At 49.3% G+C, this 13,766-nt stretch overlaps 1 non-coding gene across 1 annotated transcript; it reads right to left on the minus strand.

Annotated features, from left to right (window-relative positions):
- Positions 1-1,173: 1,173 nt before the first annotated feature.
- On the minus strand, positions 1,174-1,246 carry TRNAR-CCU (transfer RNA arginine (anticodon CCU)). The gene has a single exon. It is a non-coding gene; the product is annotated as a tRNA-Arg (tRNA).
- Between the last annotated feature and the right edge of the window lie 12,520 nt (positions 1,247-13,766).

A 13,766-nucleotide genomic window follows, 5' to 3' on the forward strand; every position in this document is an offset into this window, starting at 1 on the left:
GTTCTTCAGCATGACAGGCTTGCATCTTCTCACATTCGGACATATACTACTGTACTGCAGATAAAAACATGGTATGCATCCATGCATGCATGAGGGACTTTAGAAGCATCACCGTACCGTTCCTGCTGCATGTATTAACGTATGTACGTACCGTCAGCCTCTCGCGAATGCATGTACTAACGTACTAGCTACACTCCTAGCTAGCTAGCTAGCTCTTTGACGTACGCAGATGCAAATACATACGCACCAGCGGCGGCCTGTTAGAGTTAATCACAATTAACTTGAATTAGTTTGAGTTAACCATCTTAGCACACGTACTATACGCACGGAAAGATGAATGATTAGAAGCGGGCTATTCGATGAATCGATCCATGCATGAAATATATACACTAGTGAATATACATGCAGGAAAAAATTTCAACACAGCACGTACATCCATCCAGCGACAATGTATATTCTTACTCACGAATCCTTGAGCATGGTAGTCCGCTGGCGAGTCGGGCATCGAGCTGCTCTCTATTCTCTTTCTTTCGCCTCGAATAAACTGGTTCGGTGGAACGAATGAAAGATTGTTTTTTCAACCTTGTATGGCACCAGGGGTAGAATGGTCTTTTCATATTGCACTTAACACAGTTTGTGGCTAAACTAGACAGAAGTGCCACATAGGGATCAAATTTTACATTTGGGGTCAAATAGGGAAGAAAAACTTTTTTGGGCCAAATAAGGAAGCAAACTTTAAGAAAGGGCCAAATAAGGAATTCTCTCAACTAGATATGTGCCCATGCCATGCATACCTCCTCCTTCACCATGAGTGCACTTAAAAAAATAATATCAAAAATAGCTTTTGAATATCTCACAGATTTCTAAAAGGTAAATTACATGTGCATATAGATATGAATTCTATATAGGTGTAAAATTTTATCGGTACATCTTTTCATGCGCACAAAAGGGGAAAACATGTGGATGAAATTATATGCATTACTGATTCACACATTTGACTTTTTTTCGTGTAGCTTACAAGTTAAGTAGTTTAAAATATATTTTTTACATATATGTACAACACATCTGTATGCATGTAGGATAATTTTCTAGATGTTTTGGAGCCACCGGGTCAGAAAATTTCACTCTCCTAGGACAGGTCACTATCCCAGGTAAAAAAAGCAAAAGAATAACCGCGCCAGGTAGGGGTCGAACCTACGGCCTTCCGCTTAGGAAACGGACGCTCTATCCACTGAGCTACAGGCGCATTGATATGCCTCTTTCCTAATTTGATAGGAACTAGAAACCAATTGACTAGTGGGAACTGAAAATCACAAAAATTTAATGCTGCTCATTTTTGGGGAATTAATTTGTACCAGTAATACTAAGAGAATATGGATTTATTGTCGCAGGGAATGAGACATTCTAAGGCTAGTCATAGTAGAGAGTAACTTAGACTACTTTCTTTCTTAGTGGGTAGTGTCACAGGTGTTGTAACACATACATGTCTTCATTTATTACTTTGTAGACTCATTATGTATTGGGAAGCGCTATGTGATGGTAACATATTATGTTACTCTATTTGCCCCTCTCCTCATTAACTACTTGACACATCAACATTTTTGCTTATGTGGCATCTATGTTACTAGTTATGTTACTCCCACTATGACCAGCCTAAAGCTTGGGATGATCAGAACGTTGTCCAACATGTTGGCGGACTTGACAAAGGCATACCACATGCCAAGTGTCAACGCAACCACTCTCCTCAACGTCTTCTCCACACAGTAACCTCGCCACCGTCTTCGGTGCATACATCAACGACACCTACCTGAGTCGCTACGCCACCATTGCCATCGCCGGCATGTCCTCCTTCATCGGCGTGCTCATCCTCACCCTCACCGCGGCTATCCTCACCCTCCATCCTCCGGCAACGTGTCCAAGGTGCAAAAATGTGAGGGTCCCAATGGCTCCCAGCTTGCCGACATCATGGTGTCCTTATTCTTCCTGGTTGTCGATGCTGGAGGCATCCGACCATGCAACCTCGTCTTTGGGGCCGACCAGCAATTCAACCCACGCACTGCCATCGGCCGCCGAGGCATCACGAGCATCTTCAATTGGCAGTACATCACCTTCACCGTTTCCATGACGCTCTCCACCACCATCATCATCTATCTGAAGAGCAACGTCAATTGGGCGTTGGGGCTCGCCATGCTGATATTGCCTTTAGGTAGAAGGCCTAGAACCACTAGTCGCAGCCCAACAAACAAAGGCCGAAAGTTGAAGTCACGATTTGGTGCTTAGGGAGGCCCGGTCCTCGTTTAGTCCTTCACCGCTAGCCCCGCACCTCGCGAGAGCAACTAGTTAACGAGCACTCCTTCGAGAGCCTCTCAACGATCAGCGCCACTTGGCGCGCTCTCAGTCGCCCGCCACATGTCGCGCTTTGGGCGCTCCCTCCGGATTTGATTTTCTTCATTTTTCCGCATGCGTTTTCGGCTTTTAAGTGGTTTTTTCGGGGTTTTTTTTCAACGTTTCGGTTTTTCACCGGACTTCCTTAACATTTGGACTTGCGCGAAAAAAACACGTTTATTTTTCCTTTTTGCGAGAGTCGCGGTTTTGCTTCCGCGAGAGTCACGGTTTTGCTTTCGCGAGTTACGGCCATGCCTCTCGGAAACGAAAAAAACGTGTTTTCTGTTTTTTCCTTCCGCGAGAGTCACGGTTTTGCTTCCACGAGAGGCACGGTTGTGCTTTCGCGAGAGTCACGGCCGTGCCTCTCGGAAACAAAAAAAAAAACGTGTTTTCAGTTTTTTTTCCTACCACGAGAGTCACGGTTTTGCTTTCATGAGAGGCACGGTTATGCTTTCGCGAGAGTCAAGGCCGTGCCTCTCGGAAACGGAAGAAAACGCGTTTTCTGTTTCTTTCCTTCTGCTAGAGTCACGGTTTTGCTTCCGCGAGAGGCACGGTTGTGCTTTCGCGTGAGTCAAGGCCGTGCCTCCTGGAAACAAAAAAAAACAGCATTTTTTTCCTTCCGCGAGAGGCACGGTTTTGTCTCCGCGAGAGGCACGGTTGTGATTTTGCCTCTTTCGAAAAGGGAAAAAACATGTGCTCACGGTCCGGTTTTTTTCGTGAAAAAAAGTTTGTCAAAACCTATCAACATGAGATCTAGTTTTGAAGATCTCGACACGAGGAATCCAACAGCGAAAACGGTTCGAGATTTGGACGCACGGTTTAAGAGATAAAACGTTCTGAATAAACGGATCTACGAAAAAGGGAAAACTCTCAGGTTGCGACAAGTGGCGCACATGTAGCGCGCCACTTGTTGCAACCTGGGTAGGTGGGAGTGAGTTGTGCAATGAGTGCTCTTCAACTAGTGATTTCGGCACCTTGGATATGCATTGCAACTTTGCAAGCTTCCGCACCTTGGATTTCGTATGTCCGATGGATTTCGTATGCGGCGGCCCCACCTCTCTCTCTCCCTCCCGATGCTGCCAGCCACGAGCTCGACAGCGACCGAGGGCCACCGGATCTGCGCGGCGCCCCCTACAAGTTGCCCTTGACGACCTCTTCAAGGTACCTACCCTCTCCCTCTCCCTCCTCCCTGTGAGAGAGATGTCTCGCCTTTGTTCGTTTCAACTTCTTCTTCTTCTTCTTCTTCTTCTTCTTCTTCTTCCCTGTGCGCTACGCTACATACATACATACATACATCTATCCCTAATAATAAAGCACGGATTGACTCCTTGAATTCACCGTCACAATACGCTTTCTTCATATGAATTTACGCTTTCAGTTTGAATTTAAAACATATACGCGAGGTGGTACTAATTCGGGCAACCACGGGAGCACCTATTTGACGCATTCTGCGCCAAAAAAGACGTCCGTTCGCATATGAATCGCGCGACTGGGCCGGCGCATTTGGATTGACCTCGCGTGAGAGGTCGGGCGACAAATGCATAAAAGGAAAAAAGCGAGCCACCTGGGATTCAAACTGTGGACCCCCACTTTATGCACTCGACAAGCTAGCCACCCCACCCGCTAAAGCTTTTATGACATATCTGTGGGGCGAATACAAATGAACTGAAAACCGCGGCCCAAATTGGGGATTACTTAAAAACTGTTAAAACTGTTCTGCAATTACGAATACTTTTTGACAAACGTGACCAAATTTTAAGTTTCGGAACATCTTTTGAAACTGAGAATACAATTTAAATTCCGGAATATTTTTTGAATTTGTAAAAAAAGGTGAAAAAATTGTACATCTTTTGAAAATCCGAACTATTTTCTATAACGCAAACATTTCTGAAATGTTCCAATTTTTTTGTAAAACGTGTATAATTTTCCAACTCCCATAACATAATTTGAAAACGCAAACATTTTTTTAAATGGTGAACAAAATTTGAAAACAAGTACAACTTTTGAAATGCAGAACAAAATTTCAATCTGAGAAAAAACTGAAAATCCTTAAGATTATTTGTTCACATGAAAATAAAATAAAAATGGAAACCTTTTTTGCAAAACGAGAACAAAATTTCAAATTCCAGAACATTTTTGGAAAACACAAACATTTTTTTAATTGGTGAACAAATTTTGAAAACAGGTACAACTTTTCAAATGAAGAACAAAATTTTGAACCTGAGAACAAATTGAAAATCCCAAAGATTTTTTGTATATGTGAACAAAAACTTGAAAATGGAAACATTTTTTGAACTTTTGAACAAAATTTGGAAACGTGATTTTTTTTTGAACTTATGAACCTGTTCTGTAAGGCAAACATTTTTTAAATATCACGTACATTTTTTTAATTGTGAACACAAAATTAGAAAAAAAAGAAACATTTTCTGAATTTCTAAACAAATTTCGGAACTGCAACATTCTCTGAAATTCCCAAACATATCTTAATTGTTGAACAAATTTCGAAAAATGAACATTTATTGAATTTCTGAACAAAATTTTAAAACAGGAACAATTTTCCAAAATTGCCATATTTTTTAATATGTGAACATGAATGAAAATATGAAATTTTTCTGAATTTGCGTTTTGTTTAAATGGGAACATTTTCTAAAATTTTCAAAAACTTTTCGAAAATGAGAACATTTTTAAAAATTCCTGAGCATTTTTTAATTCGTGAAAAGAATTTAAAAATGTGAACACTCTTTGAATTTGTGACAAATTTTGGGACATGATTATGTTTTGAATTTTTCCACAAATTTGAAAGCGGGAACATATTTATTAATCCTAAAAAAATTATTTTGTAAGCAAAACTTAAAAAGACAAACGCTTTTTGAAATTTGGAATATTTTTTGAATATAAGCGATCAATTTTCGAAATTCTAAATGTTTATGAAATTTCTGAACAAAAATTCAAAAACAGAAACATTCTCTGAAAAAACAAAAAGAATCTGAAAAATAAATTATTTTAAAAATTTCTGAGACATTCGTTTGAAATAGAAAAAATTCAAAAAGAAAAGAGAAGAAGATAGAAAAAAGACAGAAAAAGAACGAGAAAAAACAAAAAAGGAAAGAAAAATCAAAAATATAAACCAAAAATAAATAAATAAAGAAAAATCCGGTTCAGGAACCTTCTAGAAGGTTCCCAAAACCGGTATATGGAACGCTTAAATGCCGGCCTGGCCGCCCCATCCGCGAGAGCTCGCTCGATAGCCCGTCGTCTGCATCAAACGATGCAAACGATGCCCGCCCGTGCGCTTAGGCCCAGTAATGAGTTGATTTTTTGTCAAACGATGGAATACTTTGTTCCCATAATTTGTTTTGTCCCGTAATGGGTTGATTGATCTCTAAAAAGATTGTGGGAACAAAGTAAACCAGCTAGAAATCAATCAAAAGTCGCCCCCCTAAAAAAAATTCATCCTCTACCACGAGCTATAATCCCACGAACGAAGTTTTTACCCCGTCCATAACTCGAGAGAAAATTATGTTAAAATTGTTTAACACCTGCAAAAAAAATACTATGTCCAAGTCATAATAAAAAATTGTTTATTTATTGTTAATGTACAATATTTTTTTTTTGAGAATTATAATGAAAATGATAGTACTGGTTAAAAATAGGTGCTTGATTGTTGGACACGAATAGTGCTATGCTACACAATCCCTAAACCTAGCCAACATTGGTTCATGAAAATTCGTGTTTCCTCCGTAGTGAAGCAAAAAACATTGTACTAAAAAACATTGGCATCACTAAGCAACTCCAACAAAGGCACGAAGAAATACTCACAACCAGGTAGATATTTCTATGATTTAAATTCCACACACCTGAAATACATGTATATTTTTTCTGCAGTATATATTTTCATGGCAGCCGATTTCAAAGAGTTAGTTCATGTCATCATGCCTGACGTTATGTCGTGGAATGAGAGGGGGTCTTGAGCAATTGGGTTAGGGAAGTGTGTTTTTTTCACCGGATGCAACGCACGGGCATTTGTGCTAGTACATACATACATACATAGAGGGAGACAATAGTTATGCTGAAGAAAGAGGCTTCATAGATTCTGGCCGCCCAGTTCTATTTTATTTGGTTGCAATGCAAACTGATTAACCATGCACTGTGTGCCATGGTATGGCACTATTTTTGCTTTTGCTGTTTGTCACGGATGCAACCCCTGGGGTGTTTTTAACTGCTGCTACTGTTATAAGATTTAGAGGTTGACCGACGGAATTAATGATAGTGAGGAACCCACAAGATATTCTGGTAACACTTAGGAACCCAACAAATACTCTCTACTGTGTTCTCAACCAACGAATATACAAGAATGGCTTTGGTTTTGCCGACATTCGATATCATGCTGCCTAGAATCTCCAAAGTGACTCCTAGTCTCCAAACGCGCGAGCGTGTGTGTAGTGCCTTGTAAGCGTGTAAAATATACGTAAATAGTTTCATAGATTATGCTGCCTCTAATTGTATAAGAACACATTCTATGAAATAAATTGGTACACTTCGAGGAACCCAACAAAAAACTGTAATAACCGAATCATTTGAAATAATTGAATTTCACTTCTGTTTGAGCTACCATGTATTTTTTCTGAAATATTCTGTGGTGGAAACAGACGCTCCCCAGGTCGCTCCCGCGGGTGGCCGGGAGCGAACCCTTGCCGCCGTCAGCGCAGGCCCCTCCTCCCCTCGCCGCCGCCGGCGGACGTCGCCGGGCGAAGCCCGCGCGGCTCGGCGGCGGCGGGGCCTTTCCCTCCTCCAGCTCGAGCAGGGGCGGCGCGGGCCGTTCGTTCGTGCGGGGACTCGGCGCGGGGCTCGCGCGGGTGCGTGCACGGCGTGGGTGGCCGTGTTCGAGGTGGCGCGGCCTGGGCGCGCAGGGTGCGGAGATGGGCGTCCTCGTTCAGATTTGGGGTGCGGCCTCGAGGGGATCTGGCGGGAACGGCATGGCGGGTGGCGGCGCTCCGGCGGCTCCTGGCGCGTGGATCCACCGGTGGGGATGCGGACGGCGGCTCCTGGCTGCTCGACGAGACCCCTCCCGGCAATGCCTCGGCTGCAGTGGGTTGCTCGGGCTTCGGCCCGGCAGCCCTGCTCGGCGGGATGGGGCGGGGTGGCGCCCCCCCCCCCTCCCGGCTTGGTGTTATGGAGCTGGTCGGCTTGCTAGCCCGGCGTGGCTGGCAGCGTCGTGGAGGCTGCCGGGGCGGCGGCCCCGGATTTGGTGGAAGCGGCTTCGGCTGGGGGGTGGTGCGTGCGTCTGGGCGTGGTGGGTCGTGGGATCCCACGGCCAGTACAGGGTCGGCCTCGGCAGGATGGGGTTCGTTGGCTGGCAGGTGCGAGCAGGTGGTGATTGAGCATCTCCGGGAGAAATCCTATGTCCGGCCTTTGTCGGATCCGGTGACGGCGACGCCCATGGGCGTCGTGCTCTTTCTTGGAAGAGTTGCTGTTGTGTGGTGCTTCTCCCCCCTTCCCGCGGGCTTGGCTCCGGAGGAAAACCTCAGATCTTCAGGATCGGGCGATGAAGGCGCCTTCACGTCTTCTTCCTCCTTGGGGGCATCGTCTCGGAGCTGGCCACAACCTGGAGACCAGTGGATGGCGGCATCTTCACTGCGTGGGTTGCGGCATCTTCGCCGAGTGGTTTGCGGCATCTTCGCCGCGTGGTTTGCGGCCAATTCGGGGGCGCTGATTTCTATTTGGCAACGATGATGGCGTCGAGAGAAGCTTTGGTCGTGGCTCGGGCTTCCGTAGTCGGATCTTCCCGACGTGTCTGAGGTGCTCTTCCGTTGGTTGCTTGGTTGCTTTGAAGTTGGAGCTGTGGTGGAGTTGTCCATGCGGTGACGATGCCAGGCGCTCAGTGGTCGGTTACGGAGGGCACAGTCGGCGCAAGTCCTGCATATTTCCCTTGTGATGATCGTCGTCAGAGTCGGAGCTGTCGGTTGTTTGCGTGTGTGGCCTTCTGTTGGCATGTGCCGTCATGGTTTCTGTGCAGCTGTTTGTAGCTCTGTGATCCCATGTTGGTGGCCAGGTTGGCTGGTGGTACCCATGTTATGTGGGTTGGATTGTATCGGTTTTAGCTCGGTTTTCCGTCAATAAACCGTGCAATTCTCACTCCTTCTTAATTAATGAAAATGGCAAGTCTTTTGCCTCGCTTAAAAAATGTATTTTTTCTAGATAAAATATACTTCCCCTGTACAAAGTTAGTACAAAGTTGGGTCATCTATTTTGGAACGGAGAGAGCATCATATATGGAACCGTCTTTGCTCATTTTGTGTTTCTAACTTCTAAGATATCTGCAGCGTGTATATCTGTGATTTCCATTATTTATTCATTGCTTTCCTGAATCCATGCAGCCAACGTGCTCAACGAAATGTCGGCACCAGCGTCCACTCCCCATGGTTCCAAGAGCGCGTGAGTTACCGGCAATGGTTTCGACAGGCTCAGCAACCTTCCTGATGAGCTGCTCCAATGCTTGATGTCCTTCCTGCCGATGCCAGAGACCGTGCGCACAAGTCTGCTCTCGGCAAAGTGGCACAATCTGATCTGGGCTTCTACTCCATACATCCACATTGACCACCAGGTCTTCATGAATCACCAGAAGCTGGAGAAGTTCGGGTACCACCTGCTGCTCTTGCGTGATAATACTACTTCCTTGGATGAAGTCCGGATCTCATCCCCCGATGTTAATAGTATCGTGTGTTGTGAGTGGATTCGTCATGCCATCATGCACAAAGTTCATCTCCTTCATGTTTCTGGATAGCACAGCCATGATTTCTTCTCAACACCTCAAAACAGTCAGGCTGCAATCCAACTTGTTCAGACATGGATTCTTTAGGCCGCTAAACTGCGACTGCCCAGTGTTTGAACATTTAGAGCTGGAGAACTGTGGTTTCTGGGACCTGAAGATCTCATCGAGGTCACTCAAGCTTCTACGTATCATTGATTGCCATATCTTTGGGGGTCTCCTGATTTGTCCTAGCAATCTTACGCATGTCTCCATCGTTGACTCAAGATGTCATTCTGGTGCTTTAGTAACTAGGGATCTGTCTTCTCTAGTAACAACTTTGGTTAGTCTAAGATCTAAGAAGTTTCATTGTGAAGGAAACACAATAGCGTATCATTGTCTACTTGATATCCTCTGGCTTGTATCGGTGTACAAAAGTAGAGACTTTCCTTTTAACCCCTCTACTTGTGTACGGGCAGTCAGAGCCGCGCCTGCGGCCACACTTAGCAGGGCAAAGGGAGGAGCCAGAGGCACAAGACGGCAGAGCAACGCCAAGACCAAATACGCAAAGAGCAAGAGGGCGAGATGGACTCCCCCGGCAAGACCCTTGCCGGGGCGGCCTCCGCAGCCCCGGCATGAGCCTTGGCGGGGCAACTTGCCCAACACCAGCAGAGCGCGCCACCCTTGAGCCCAAGGGTTCCAACACCATCAACCACATTGGAACCAAGGCTCGGGAGGCACCTCCGTGGTGGCATGCAGATCTTTGTGAAGATCATAAGCACACAAGATCAGATGAGGAACAGAAGACGACGATCCTCGGCAAGATCCTGGCCGAGGAAATCCACGAGACCCCCGGCAAGATCCTTGCCTGGGACGACCGCGATGCCACGGCAAGACCCTTGCCGGGGCCCCAGCAAGACCCTTGCCGAGGACACTCGCGGGGCCACAGCCAGGCCCACGTCTGCCAAGACTCCACCGCCGTTTCCATACAGTTGCCAGCCCAACCAGCCGGGCAGGCACCTGCCTGGCGACGCGCGGTCTCCAGGCCAACTCAACAAGCACCTGCGTAGTGGCATGCAGATCTTCGTGAAGACTCTTCCACCGCGCCAGCCCAGCAGCCAGCCAATGTGGCGCTACAACGCCTCATCAGCTCGAACGCGCGTCGGAGCCAGTCTAGGCGGCGACAGCTGGGACGAGCTTCCCCGCCGTCCCCGATAAAGCAAGAAGGGCACGTCGGCAGCGCATTAAATGCGTTTGTCCGACGGTGCCAAAGGATAGACTTAACCACTGTATACCTTTCCAGTGGCCCCTTTTGACTATAAAAGGAGGCCTGAGGCATACTGGAGAAGGATTCGGATCTTTTGGAACTACGCACGCACCACAGCTAGTTCGAAAGCTCAAGAATACTCAAATATACACCAAAGCAGGTCTAGGGTATTACGCATCCTTGCGGCCCGAACCTAGGTAAACGATCTTTCTGCTGGCTACCAGACCCGCTCTTTGCACAACCCCGTGCCCGCCAACCGTAGAAGGGATCCCAGTGATTCCATAGGTGTCGTTCCCCCGACATCTTTGACGTGCCAGGTAGGGGGCGCAGTTGTGAAAATCCGGTCTCGTAGTTGGTTTAGCAGTTCTTCATCGCCATGGCTCCCAAGAAGAAGACAATCACGACGATCGGTTCATCGGGGGCCGAACGGCCCGTACCAGTGCGGGCGAGTGGTGAGGCGGTCGCGGGCGGAAGCCGAGGCGCGGCCCGCGAACACCCACATCGCTCTGGCAGTCAAAGCCTGGCGAGCGGCGTCGTCCGTGCGCGAGACGACGGGCCGCACGCCGCCAAATCCAAAGACGGAGCCGGGCCCCCCGCAGGCGGCGCGGGGCCCTCCAAGGGCGGCGTCGTGCCACCCATCGGCGGCGCGGCAACTTCCAAGACGCCTACGCTGGTGCCCACGGCGCGCTCTTCCCAGGTTGTCCGCGACGAGCAGCATCACCACGCTGGTGACCCCGGGTGCTGTTGTGGGAAGAGTCTTGTGCCTCATTCGCGGGACGTAGAAGGCCAGCATGCACGCCGAAGCGCTGGCGAAAATAGCGCGCAACCACAAGGCCGTGATAGAGCTCCTTGTAACGTGGTTAGAAGTCGGTGCGCGTCATGGTCCATGCAGATTTCGCCACCACCCACGCCAGCAGAAGCTTTAGCGCGCGCGCAGTTGCTCCTTGATTTTCCTCCTGCTGCAGAAAAACTCGACGAGTGGAGAGCCACCATCCGGAGCCTCGTCGGCGTTGCCAACAAAGAAGAGCCGCGACCAGCGGGGCCCTTAGGTCAGCGCTCCGTCAAGCCACCGCACGCCAGTGGTGGAAGGACTGGAGGTGCTCCGGCCATGGTGCACTCTCCTCCCCCACGCCAGCCACCGCGGGTGTCGATCCGTCGTGATGACGCATGTGATAATATTTCCATAGCATCGTCCAACCCACGGACCCACCGCAATCAGCGCCAAGTTCTTCGGGAGCGAGCCCACGAAGACGCTCGAACCACCATCAAGCGCCAGCGCGAAGCACGCCACCAGTCAGACAGGCGGGCGGGGCCCACTATGGACCACCCAGCACCGAGAGGCTCTGGCGGCCTACCCTACAAGGGTGGGTTGCCCAGCCTTTACCCGTGAGCTGCGGCAATTCCAGTGGACCTCCCACCGCACATTCAAGCCCGACGTTGGCGAGAAATACAACGACAAGACCCACCCGTCGGAGTTCCTCAGCATCTACACCATCGCGATGCAAGCTGCTAGAGCTCACGACGCAAGGTGCTTGCCAATTACTTCCTGTTGGCGCTTAAACCCAATGTCATGTCATGGTTAATGCACTTGCCGGCGGATTCCATTTCTTCTTGGTCGGATTTGTGACATGATTTCGTTGACGCCTTCACTGGAGGCCACCAAGCTCATGGCCAGGCAAGCGATTTGCATATCATCCCCCAGAAGGAAGGTGAAACCCTGCGCAAGTACATACAGAGGTTCAGCCAGGTGCAGTACAACATCCCAGATGTTCATCCCGCCGTCGTGATCAGCGCATTCCATCAGAATGTGCGCAACCGCAAGATGCGCGAAGAGCTGGCGATGAACAAGGTCAAAGATGTGGCCGAACTGTATGTTCTGGCCGATAGGTGCGCCCGAGATGAAGAGTGGAGGAAGTACCCCGGCGAGGACGCCGGTGCGGAAACCGACTCCACAGACGAAGACACCACCGCCCCGACGAAGAAGGGCCGGCGCCGCAACAGGAAGCGCAAGGGCAAGACCGTGCTTGCCGTCGAGGGATTCGATGATACCGGCGCTGCCAAGAAGGCTAAGCCAGACGACCCCGGCAAAGAAATTGCCGGGTGCACCGCTTGCCGGGCCTTGGCGGCTACCGACAAGCCGGGAGGCTCCGACAAGCAGTACTGCAAGATCCACCGCACTAAGGGCCACGACTTCCAGAACTGCCGGCAAGTTGAGCTGCTTGCTAAAAAGCAAAAAGCTGAGTATGAGAGGCGGGACAAGGAGAAGGGTCAGGATGGTGCCGAGGGATCCGGCAAGAAGCATGGCGGCCAAGGAAGTCGCCGCGGCAAGGATAACCAGCAAGAGAGGCCCGCTCGGGGCTGCGATAAGTAGCAGGAAGACGATGATCATGACGAGGATGACGAGACCGGCGAGCATGAGTTCCAGAAAGCTACGGAGGCCATCTGCATCGACGGTGGCGCCTCGCTGCACACCTCTCACCGCCAGCTCAAGCAATGGGCGCGTGAGATCACGGCAGCATAGCCATCACTCGACGCTCAGAAGCCACTGAAATGGTCCAGCACGCCTATCATTTTTGACACCGAGGACCACCCTGATCGCACAACTGCGGTCGGGTGTTTGCCGTTGTTGGTTTCACCTACGATACGCAACCTCAAGGTGACGAAGATGCTAGTTGACGGCGGGGCCGGTCTGAACTTGATCTCGCCCGTTGTGATCAAAAGGTTGCAGATTCCTGATGGAGACCTCGAAGAGACGGGCACGTTTCAAGGGGTCAACCCGGGAAGGAGTCAGCCGAAGGGTAAGGTCACGCTGCCCGTGACGTTTGGAGGCGAGTTGAACTACGGGATCCTTGGCCGCCCGGCACTAGCCAGGTTCATGGCGGTGTCACATTACGCCTACAACACGCTGAAGATGCCTGGGCCGATGACCATCATCACCGTCCCCTCCGACAAGAGGGATGCGCTGATCTACGCTGACCAACTCTACCGGGAGGCAGTTGCAGCGACTGCCACCAAGGCACTTGCTCCTGCCGCCGAAGCCCCGGGAGGGAAGAAGACCAGCAAGACCTCTTGCACCCACTCCGGCAAGCGCACCTCTTCGGAGTGCTGTGCTCCCGTCAAGGACGTGCCAGAGAGCTCCACCGGCAAGAGCAAGAAATCCAGAGCTGCACCGCTAGAGACCAAGAAGGTGTCCGTCAAGGAGGATGGCACGGGAGGGGCTTTCACCATAAGCTCCGCCCTCGACAGCAAATAGGAAAGCGCGCTCGTCACATTCCTGCGGGCGAATGTCGACGTGTTTGCATGGCAAGCATCGGACATCCCCGGCGTTCCCAGGGAGGTGATTGAGCACCATCTAGCTGTCTATCC

Source organism: Aegilops tauschii, chromosome 5, assembly GCF_002575655.3.
Source record: "Aegilops tauschii subsp. strangulata cultivar AL8/78 chromosome 5, Aet v6.0, whole genome shotgun sequence".
Lineage (NCBI taxonomy): Eukaryota > Viridiplantae > Streptophyta > Magnoliopsida > Poales > Poaceae > Aegilops > Aegilops tauschii.